Consider the following 11,926-nt stretch of genomic DNA (forward strand, 5'->3'; position numbering starts at 1 on the left):
TTATTGACTCAAATATGAAGGAATTAAAATTGACCAATCACCAATTGACTATGCACCAAATTTATATATGCATACAAGACCCTGTCATGATTGCCACTTTGGCAAAACTGATGGTAATATGCCACCCAGTGCAAGACATCCTCACTTCAAAGATGTGAAGCGATGTGTTTCTTGAAATTGATGAAATAATGAATACAGCAAATATTTACACTTTTATATGTATGTTCAATATGTATTTAATGTATATAAATTTAATGTACATAAATAAATGTGCTACATATAGATACATTTCTATCATTTGAATTTCTCATTTATTATTTTTAACTCCTAAATACATAGCTACATGACCAGTTTTAACAGTATTTTGTTAGTTACTATTGCCCATGTAATTTTGCTAAACCTAGGGATGGTAGATTGTTCATTGTATCCTGATATTCTAAATTATATTTCAGTAAGTACTTTTTCCCTGCACTTCTTATTTCAATCTAAACCATAGGAAAATATAGTTTTTTCTCCAAATTTCTCATTCTTTCAATTAATAATTTTGAAACCTCTATAAATAGCATTTCTAATGGTTTATTCAATGTATGTCTTTGCCATTAGTCCAAGATAACAAGCTGTTCACTGTATCTCAAGTTCTCAGCATTGTTTTTGATGTGTAGTAGGACACTTTTAGTTGTAACTACTTGTGCTTGGAAAGAAGTTATTTTACCCATTGTACCACCTGCTGTAATTTTCTCTCTGTAATTATAATTTTAGCTTTAAAAATGAATTTGTTCACTTCCAAATAACAATGAGATATAATCTGTTGTTTTGCCATAAAATAAGTTAAATATATAAACAAATAAAATGTGGGCCCACATACATTTGATTGAGATAGTTTTTTTTTTTTAAATTTAAATGTTTTCTACAAGGAGATAGCAACACCATGTAGCTAACGTTAGCAATTGTGGCGTAAGTGCCTGAGAAGAGGCTGACTTTAGATCACAACCTAAATTAAAAGTAAAGAAAGGCAATATCTCCTGAATACATTTTGACTAATGTAGACACAGGTAAATAATGAATCTACCACTGAAATCTAGAAAAAGGGCTCAAAAAATAGAAGCATCCAAAAATCTGAAAGAAGTAAAAATGCATAGCAATGACTTATGCTAGCTCTCCTTTCCCTCAACTCCTCCTATTTTTATCTCCAATACACACGTGCAAACACACACACACACACACACACACACACACAGCACAACACATGGAAACATAAGCATACACTCATCTACTCTAGGAATCAATCATCTCCACAAATGTCATTCATCCAATGAAAAGTCTTTAACAATTTTGAAAGACAATTTATGATCTGCACATCAGCCTTCCATAGACAATGAGCTGTTTCCCATTTCTCTAGATTCTATCCTCCAGAAAGACCTCCTGGAATTCTGATTTCATCTCCCTACTACATTCATGTTTTTCTAATGTTCATAGCCTCAAACTGCAGGTTTGTTGTTCAGGTCATTAAGTATTTGAATTTTCTATTATTTGTAATAAAAGTCAATCTATTTTCTCAGATGTTACACGTTTCAAATTTTTCAAAAGCTTTCTTTCCCTTTTACAAAATAGCATTATTCGATTGAGTCCTTGAATTTTTTTTTGTTTTTGCATTACTTTTGTCAGTTTGTCAGTTCAGTATCTTAGTCTATGATCTTTTATTCTCTGTTCCCCACATATTTTCTTGATTTGAATTACAGTTTCATGCTCCAGATTGCAAGTCACCACTCATATGCCTCTTCACTTTCTTACCTAGTACCTATTTTGTTTCTTTCACATAAAGCGACATCTTCTGATCTCTTAACTCATTGGAAAGTGGGGCCAGATCAATTAGCCCTTGGAAAGGTTGTCACCAAGACTGTCACCTCTTCCTTATTAGCAACTCTTGAGTTGATGAATACTCAGGATACAGTTCAAACACACTCTTTGGCCTCATGATTTCTTCCTGTGCAAAATTCTGTAATATTTTATACAACTGGTGCCTGTTATGCTTTGTCCCTTTCATTTGTGAGTGCTACCAAGAAAAAACAAAATTTAAAATATACTTTTACCTGTTGATAGATGACCTCTTGAATAGATTTCTTTGGGTTTTTTGTGGAATCTTTAAGCCTAGTCACTTTGTGCTGAAGTGCAATATTTGAAGGCAAAGCAAAGAAAGAGAGGTAGACAGGCTCTGCGTTATCTAAAGAAATAGAAAACAAGTGTCACATGTATAATTGAATTCCACAGCCTCATTGATACCACTAGCATTAACTAATTCTGATAACTGTGACCATCTTTTAATAATTAGTAAAATTTAATATGCTTGTATATGTATAGTATACATCTATATGGGTCTCTCTCTCTCTCTCTATATATATATATATATATAGAAAAAACTGACTCTTTCTGAGAGAGAGAGAGAGAGAGAGAGAGAGAAAGAGAGATTGATTTGATGAGAAAATGTGTGCATGAGTGAAAAACTACAAGGTAAAGAAGAATCAGACATATATATATATATATATATATATATATATATATGACATATATATATATATATATATATATATATATATTTATACACACATGTATACATACATGTGTACATGAGTATATTGTATATCTTCATTATGAGAAAGAAAATTGATTGGCATTAATTTTCATTCAAATAATTCTTTAGACCCATTAAGGTATTGAACAGATTGCTCTAAAATTCAACTAAATAAATACCCAATAACAATGGAAATACAAAGTTTAAAAGAACATTATTAAAAATAGCATTGATAATGTGTACATGTGTTAGTAATGAGATAAAATGGGCAGTAAAAAAACAAAAATTATTTCATGGACCTTATGTTTCAGAATTAAAACTTCTTAATCAGGTTTGTGTGACAGACGAATATGCTGAGTCTATAACATATCAAATATGTTTATTTCATCATTTTCTCAATATGATGCTGAATATGTAGACCTTTAGATACTAAGAGGTAATATTGTTTGGGCCAAAATTTCATATGACTGGATTAAAGCTAGGAAGGAGTCAGTTCTTTCAATTAAATAAACAGTCACATGCCTGGCACCCAGAGCCACATGTTCTAAAGTCCTGAATGAAGACAACAGTCACCAGGTGAAGGGAGGTTATATTAGAGGATGGAGAAAATGTTATCTAAATGCTAAGTTGGTGGAAACTGACAGTGGCGGTTAGAAAAAGATGAGTAAAGGAATTTGAAAGTCACATATAAAATCTTAGAATCTGACAGGAACCGCATTGAAGACAGCTTTGATCAGAGCAGCTCCAGTCACACTAGGAACTTGGGAGCCTCTGCAGCTTTTTGAAGGGGGGCACTGTTAATTCAAGAATGCAGCCTCATCCCACCCTCAAGTACCATGCAAATATGGGAGACCTTTATGTTTTGAACAAATGTGTTTTCTATTCATTTCCTCTGGAGAGAGAACTTCTCTGAGTTCAGGGAAAAGCCTCAAGGAAAAGTGGGAGGCACATCTGAAAACCCGGCCCTCACCCTTCAGTCTATGTTTTATTACACTCAATTTACACACGATTTTAGGAACCAGAACAAAGAGATCTTAATAAGTTCAAATTCTACATGCTCATCATTTCTATGAAATTTCACTCTGCCTTAACGAGACCATTTTCTTCCAGAAAGACCAACCCATACCCTAGGTTCTTTTCAACAAATGGGGCAATGAGCCAGAAGTATCCTGCTTGGTAGTTACACTTAGGTTAATTTATGTTACATCTCTTTTACTACATATCCTAAACTATCATGGTCTATTTTAAACACATGGATATCAACTACTCATGCAATGAATGAGTAGTTGATATCCATGTGTTTAAAATAGAACATTATTAAAATAGTGAAAGGTAGTGTTTTAGAATCTCTGCATCTAACTAAAAATCCAGTAGAATATCAACTTTTTAGCAAAGGAATGACATTTTTTAATCTGAGAAAATAACTCTTTTAAGGATAGCTTCCTAAAATCCAAGTAGGCGTAAGGCTTATTTCCAACTACAAAAGCAATGTTAATTATTATACCTAGCAGATGAGATGTAGTAAGTGCTAATTTAGCTGTCCCCCTTATATGAGACGTTTTTGTGATGAACTTTACTTATCACAGGATGCAAGAAAAATAATGCTTTACATCTTTCAATTTTTGTCTAAAATGTTATTGATATTTGATAATTCCACAGATTCAGAAAAACTGCTATTTTGAATCCCATTTCATAGATGAAGGCATAAAGGATCAGAGGTGCAAAAGGATTTTTTCCAAGTGTATTGTTCAGTAGGTAACCAAATTGGTACCATGACTACTATCTTTTTATTAGGGTCACTGAGGCTGAATCTACTTTAACACACCAACTTGGAGGCTGCTTCTTCTCCACACAATTACACTTCTTCAGTTTCATTACTATAATGAATTTTCAAATTCAATTATTACATATGCTTTAGCTATCATTTCCATCAGAATCAATATACTTACTTTTTGGAATTCAAAAACTAGAACTATCCTTCAAAGTAATTTGAAAATTCAACATTTTTCTAGCTTATTTATATTTATCAGTGCATTCTATTATCGTTTTGAATCTACAATGTATTGCTACCATTAACAAAAGAAAGGCTTGAAAGCTAATGAAAAAAAATGAGTATTTCAAGTGATTTTCAACAACTTATATGATAGAACACATACTAAGGCCCAAAAACTTTTCCTTGTCTTCTGTAATTAATATGGGTTGATAAGTTAAGTTGATCAATTTATGGAAAAGATGCAGGATCCAAAAGTAATAAAACTATTAGCAATGCTAGACTCTAGTTTTACTCAAGACTCATTCAGTTGCACAGAATATTGAAATATTCCTCTGTAAACCTTGTGAATAATCCTTTCTTCAATTTCCAAAACCTAAACAAGCATGTGTCAGTTCTTGGAAGCCTTATCAATAGCCTACACTGTCCAGAAGTTTATCTTTCAATATACTGCCTAGAAATAATGTACTCAGCAAACTAAGTACCAGATTAAATCAATATGAGCTAGGAGACTATTGACTTCACCATAAATTCATCTGGATGCTCTACTTTAAAGCACATGTCTTCTTTCACATCTGACCTAAACAGTGTCCCATTTTGTACCTGAACAAATTAATATGTTTTTAAAGAATAATAGACTGATCTTTTTACTTTCTTTTCTTACACAAAAGAATCTAGTAATGTCAAACTAATGTATGGTGTTTAAGTTTAGGAGACAACTTGCCCAATTTTATAACAGGAATTAAATTGAACCAAATCTTTTCTTTTCTAACATGTAATTGAATTAAAATTGGAATCTAGTCCTGGGAGACTATTTTATTGTTCAAAGTAAACCATCTTTTCAGTCTGTTGGACTGATTTACTTTGACATCCAGGCAAGAAAGACATCCATTGAGCATGGTCCACACAATGTCGTTAATACAAAACCTATTTTTAGATGTAAACTACTGCTGTAGTTAAAATGACTCCGAGAATTCTAATTGATAATAAGGATCATGCTCACTAACATTATTTTAGAATTGGCCAATTCGGAAAAATAATGTGAACCAGCATGTGATTATCTATGAAGAATTGGAGCTGAAACTTTCATGAAAACAATTCCCATATTTTCTAATATTTTAATTTTAGAACTGTGTAAAAACAAGTAGAGCAAGCTGAATGGTGACCATGTCCATATCCAAATACTGAGAACCTTTAATCTTACTTTATATGGTAAAAAAAAATATGATTAAGTTAAGGATTTTGACAGAGAGACATTGGATTATTTAGGTGGGCACTAAATTTAAACACATGTACTCTTACAACTGAGAATAGCAGAGAGTTGAGAGTGACAGATATTAAAGATGACAGGAAAAAAATGTGTTGATATGTAGATGGAGGCAGAATAGGAAGAGAGGTGACCACAAGCCCCCAAATACCAAGAACAACTACTGACATCAGATGTTAAAGAGGCAGTGGAGCAGTCTCCCACAAAGACTCCTTAAGAAGTTTCCTCCTGCACCTGGATCTTCAGAAATTTAAGAGTAAATTTCTATTAGTCTAAGCTACCAAGTTTATAGTAATTTGTTACAAACTACCCTGGGAGACTAGAACAATAGTGGCGGTATATCATTTTTAAAAGTCATGAACAATCAATTGCACTGTAAGGATTTTCTTCCAGGCACAATTGCTTAAGCATAGCAAGACATACAGAACGTCCAGAGAAAGTCACCAGCAAATGGGGAAATCATTGCACATTCACAACAAAGTACTATTTGACACAAATGCAATAGGAATGAAGCATATCTGAACATCCCAAAATGTAGTGCTTTGACATGCTGAGCTGGAGGATCAATATCTTTCTGACCTCCACTCTTCCACCAGTGGCTATTTTTTCTCTTGATCCTCTATTTTCCAAAGGCATGAGGAAAACTGTGTTCTGACATTGTCTTATTGGCCTTGAAACTGGACTTGCCAAAGAGAATACAATTATCTTCTTCTTTCTCCCTAGTTTCTAATTATTAATGACAGAAAAGACCACTGAGGAATTTATACCTAGATAGAGTTTTGTCACAAGATGTCTATTTTGGGGGTTCATTCAAATTTCTAAAAGAATCATTTAAAAGCTAATCTGTCTCCCTAACATTCCTCTTTCCTAATAACCATTTACTACCTCTCAAAAAGAATGCAACATTCCCCTACATGTCCCTGTCTATGAGATAGATACTTAAGTGTCCACACCTTACTAATATGGAGGATAATCACACTCCTGGAATTTCCCACTGTTCATGTGAAATAAATGTGTAAGTCTTTTTCTCCTATTAATCTGTCTGTTGTCAGTTCATTCCAGTAAAACTTTGGAAGGAGTAGGATGAGATTTCCCCTCACTTTTGCAGTGTGTGTGTGTGTATAAATACACACACAAGAATATAAATATAAATATATATATACATATATATATACACTCACAAAAGAATATAATTTATTCAGAACATGCATTAAAAACTACTAATAGCAAGTAGCTTTGAAAAGTTGCTATGTATGATTTGTGCATTTTTTGGAATGTTTAAATATTGTAAAATGGATACATCTTATTTTTCTATTAAAAATTTCAGATAAATGCTAAAATACAAAACAGTATGCACACATGTTTTCTAATATGTTAAATTGTTCTTGCAAGTACTTCTATTTATAATACAAGTCAAATTTTCATATTTTTTTCTTAATGCTTTTCTCCTGATAGTAGGTTTACATCATACTTAGAAAAGAAAAAAAATCAGACCTTGCTTATAGGCATTTGCTACTGATTGTAATAGACCAGAAAATGCTATCTGAAACCACAAAGATAGAAGACCAGAATATGCTACATCAATATATGCCTTTTTTGTCATAAGGATTATTTTGAGTATATTTATTTTGAGAAATAGCAGACACAGTGGAAACTTTGAAACTTATCCTGTCATAAGAGAAATTTATATCTACAAAGGTAATCACCATTTGTAAAGGTGGTGTTTCCCTGTACAGAAAGGAGGAGGACTACATCACCAGAGGCTCTTCAGTGGAGAACATAGGACTTAAGTCTGCATCAGAAGCCTTATCTTTGTTCTCCCACCTCTTCTGAGCATCATTACTCATTGTCCTTCCCAGAAGAGTTCTTTATTTTGGTAAACAATGGTATTTAAGCCTAAATTCAAAGTCAACTCCTTGAGATTTACTCACTTTCCAAGTGTTACCTGTGTACATGTGAGCTAGACATTACTCAACTTCTGTTTCTTTTTCTCCTGTTATTCTGTCTTTAGTTACAGGGGTTCCAGCTAAGAACTCAGAAAGAAAGGAGAGAAAAATATCATTCCCTCCCTCCCTTACATGGAAGGATTGAATGCTTTGTTCCCCAGCATCACAAGATTTACCTGGAAACTTGTTAGAAATGCAACTTCTGGGGCATCCCCACCCCTAGACCTACAGAATGAGAAACTCTGGGAGTCAGGTTCATAAATGTTTTACCAGTCTTCCAGGTGATTCTCATCCACACTAATGTTTGAAAATCATGGTCTGGGATCTTGTAACACATCTACCTGCAAATATTTGTTATAATAATTGTAATAAGCTATTTGCAGTCCTTAAGTCATCATGATGTTCCATAACCTCATATCATAACTGCTACTACCTCCAATTGAAGTGTCCTTCACCATTCCATGTGACTCACTCCTGTTAAAAATTTGAGGTACAGCAATCTGTATACGGGTAAAAATGGGAGTTCATAACCCACTTGAATCAAAGTGTGAAATATGATATGTCAAGAACTATGTAATGTTTTGAACAACCAACAATAAAAAATTTAAAAAAAAAATTGAGGTACAAGTATCACCTCTCTCATGCAAGAAGTATGACTTTGACCACAATCCTAACTCCTGGCACATACTTTTATTATAACAGACCTAACATATTTGCTTGGAGCTCTGATTCTTGAGGTTAGGATCTACAGCTTATTTTACTTTTTCCCCACAACATAGTAGGTGCATTCATCTGAGAGTTTTAGCTATTGGCTTCTTGGCAGCTTTTTCTTCTCCTGATCAAGCAGGACTTAAGAACACTGTAGATGGTTCCACGATGAGAGTGGATGTAAACAATGTGTTTTTGTTCTATGCCTCCGCTATCACCACCACAGTTTTAAAATCCACAAAATTCTTTCAAGAATCAAGTCTTACTCAGAATCCTAGTACACAAACCAGATTCTGTGGTTTAAGGCCATGGGGTATCACAGAGCCTGAATTTCCACCTATCAGCTATCCTTGACTCCCTCTGAAATAGTCCCTGAGGTTCTTCTTAAAATGCTTAAAATTCCTTGGATCATAACTGGAAAGTCATTTATAACATCTCTCTAATGTTTCATATTTAGTGATATTCTCTGGTATACCTAGAAAAAAAGTGAAATTATATTTAAGAGATTTTGAATCCTCTATTTTGTATCTAGTCTTCAAAGATTTTCTGGTGTTTTGAAAGGATTAGATCATTCATGGCCCTAGGGAAGGAGACTTAAAATAAATTCCTGAATATTTCTAGGGAGATTACATAGTCAGAAAATATGTTTCTGATTTTTCTATTAAAATGCCTGTTTGAAAAAAAATCAAATCATTAAAAAAAAATCCATACCATCTCTTGATCCTAATGATAAGATTAATAAATATGCTAGGATTTCCTAGAAGTTTCTATAAAATAGACTACTTTTAGCTCTGGAGCAGAATTAATAGTATCACAGCCTGGTGGGTCAACCTGGCCAGAGGCATGGAGGGACATGATCTTCCATTTCACCAAGATGAGCTTCACTAGTCTATTGATTCCCAGTCCCCTGTGAACCATCGCTTGCTTTAGAATCCTGAATATATTTTGTTCTAATTATGACACAGCTCCTTGTCACTTAACATTTTGTCAACTATAGTCTTATGATTCCATGGTCTCTGCCCCCACCCCCTTCGAATGATCATACTTACAGTATATAGGAGGAAACTAAAGATGATCTAAATTCCCACCTCTTTAAAGGAGCTAAAAATATATGGTGATCCACTTGATAGATTTTTTTATATACACTAATCAATAACTATAAAAATTATATAGCATTTATTATATAATGTTCAGAAAAAAATGGTGATATAAACCAGTATCAGAGGAAAATTCTACCCATGTGATAAAAATGCATAAAAATAAAATACATAGTCTATGGTGTTTGGGTGAGATTGTAGAAAAAATGTCTCCTTAATTATACTAATTTGGTATATTAGAGTACCATTATACTATTTTAATATTACACATTTACTTTTTTGCCCTAACTTTGGTTTTTATATCTGCCTTGAGAAATAAGTTAGTCTACAGCTGATTCTAATATGGTTATTATAAGGTAAAATAATGAGTTTAGAAACATGGCAACTTATGTTAAGCAGAGGTAAAATATTCAGTAAAATTTGCCTGCAATATCTGAAAGGCAGAAAATGCACCCAAGATATTTGGGGCTCTGGGAAAAGAGGTATAGAGACAGTATGTTGGAAGTAGGAGTTGGTTGTAATTAGTCACATTTAATAAATTCCTATAAGAAACTATAAATCCATAACATATCCCTTCTGCTTGTGAACAAAGATAAAAGTGGAAAGGAACATGAATTACAGGACTTGTAGACTGAAAATTACAGTAGCCCCACTTATCATTGGAGAACATATTCCAAGCCTCCCAGTGGAGTACTGAAACCTTGAATAGTATCAAACTCTCTATATACTAGATTTTTCCTATTTATATTTCCTAAGAATACAAAGAAACATTTTTGAATGAATGTAGGCTACAGGAGAATATTCTTAACATTCACGACATGATCTTCTTCCCTTACTTATTGAGAACTTTCACCTTTATATTTAAAGGAAGCAGTTTACAGTTTCTTTCTGGCAAATTCAAGTTAGCAGCATCACTATTCTGAAGCTTTGGAGCTATTGTTCAGCAACAAAATAAGCAATGCTTAAACACCAGCACTGCAACAATGGACCTGATAATGCTAGTGGCTACTTAATGACTGGCAGGAAGCTAGTACCTATGGTGCAGACAGGCTGCACAAAGGGATGATTCCTTCCCCACAGTGTGGAACTGAAAGGTGTGAGATTTTATCATCTCACTGAAAAAGTGTGTAATGTAAAATTTACTAATTGTTTGTTTCTAGAATTTTCCTTTTTTATTTTTTTATTTTTTTTTAATTTTGGACCACAGTTGGTTGTGGGTAGTTGAAACAGCAGAAAGCAAAACTGTAGATAACAGAGGGAACTACTGTACCTGTATTTTTTTTTTTTAATCCTCAGCCTGATAAAAAGATTCTGAAGTTAAGACACTGCCTCAGGCAAAAATTAAATCAAAAGCAAGGTCATGGAGCCATAGGAATGATTTTTAAAAAAATGAGTGTGGCCTTAGCATCTGTTTAATTTTTCTTAGTTACATGCTTTTTATTAATAAGTTTTGGCAAGTAAAAATCATACATATTTTTGCTGAGCAGCATAATGTTTTGGTATATGTATACATTGTGGGGACAGCTAAATCAAGCTACTTAGCCCATTCATTACTTCACATACTTACTCCAGCCCTTTGGTAAGACCACTTAAAATCTATTCTTTTTTTCAAATGTGCAATATACTGCAATCACTATGAAGTATAACGAAATTCTTGAACTTATTCTTTTCTAACTAAAATTAGACTTAGTATCTTTAAATTTTTTATTATTATTATTATTTTTAATTTATATATTACAGCGGAATGCATTACAATTCATATTACACATATACAGCACAATTTTTCATATCTCTGGTTGTATACAATGTATATTCACACCAATTTGTGTCTTCACACATGTACATTGGATAATGATGACCATTACAAAACCAAATGCCGAATGTTTTCTCTGATATAAGGAAGCTAATTCATAGTGGGGTAGGGAGGGGGAGCATGGTAGGAAAAAAAAAATCTTTTATAGAATTAAATGCAGAAACAAGTAAATCCTGTCAGTTTAAAAAATTAGTTGGGAGAGGAAGACAGAAGAAGAGATCAATAGTGTGGACTCATGCAGATCTGATAAACTCAAATTTTCTATAATTGAGTATATGTAGAGAGTCATATCTCACAAAGAACGGATGATATGACTACTCATATTAGCTAGAATCCAATTTTTAAAAATGTTTTCAAGAGGATTATACTACAAAATGTGCTCCCAGCCTAGATAGTAAGAACAGTGACTATTATAAAAGTAAAATGACCAACAATGATTAAAATAACTCCAATATCCGACAACTTGATTTATGTCATGCACAAAAATAAAACATTATGAAAATATTTAGTGTATATATATATATATATATATATAT

General features: G+C 33.0%; 1 protein-coding gene across 7 annotated transcripts in view; it reads right to left on the reverse strand.

The window, feature by feature from the left end:
- Positions 1-11,926, reverse strand: part of Slc16a7 (solute carrier family 16 member 7) — a 159,952-nt gene that overhangs the window by 70,509 nt on the left and 77,517 nt on the right. For 5 of the 7 annotated variants that reach the window (XM_048806004.1, XM_048805999.1, XM_048806011.1 and 2 more), the window contains one exon: positions 2,091-2,221. The exons of the other annotated variants lie outside the window; for them this stretch is intronic. The gene's annotated coding sequence lies outside the window, so the exon portion shown is untranslated. The remainder of the gene's footprint in view (positions 1-2,090; positions 2,222-11,926) is intronic. 7 annotated transcript variants of the gene reach the window in all.

Source organism: Marmota marmota, unplaced genomic scaffold (assembly GCF_001458135.2).
Source record: "Marmota marmota marmota unplaced genomic scaffold, marMar, whole genome shotgun sequence".
Lineage (NCBI taxonomy): Eukaryota > Metazoa > Chordata > Mammalia > Rodentia > Sciuridae > Marmota > Marmota marmota.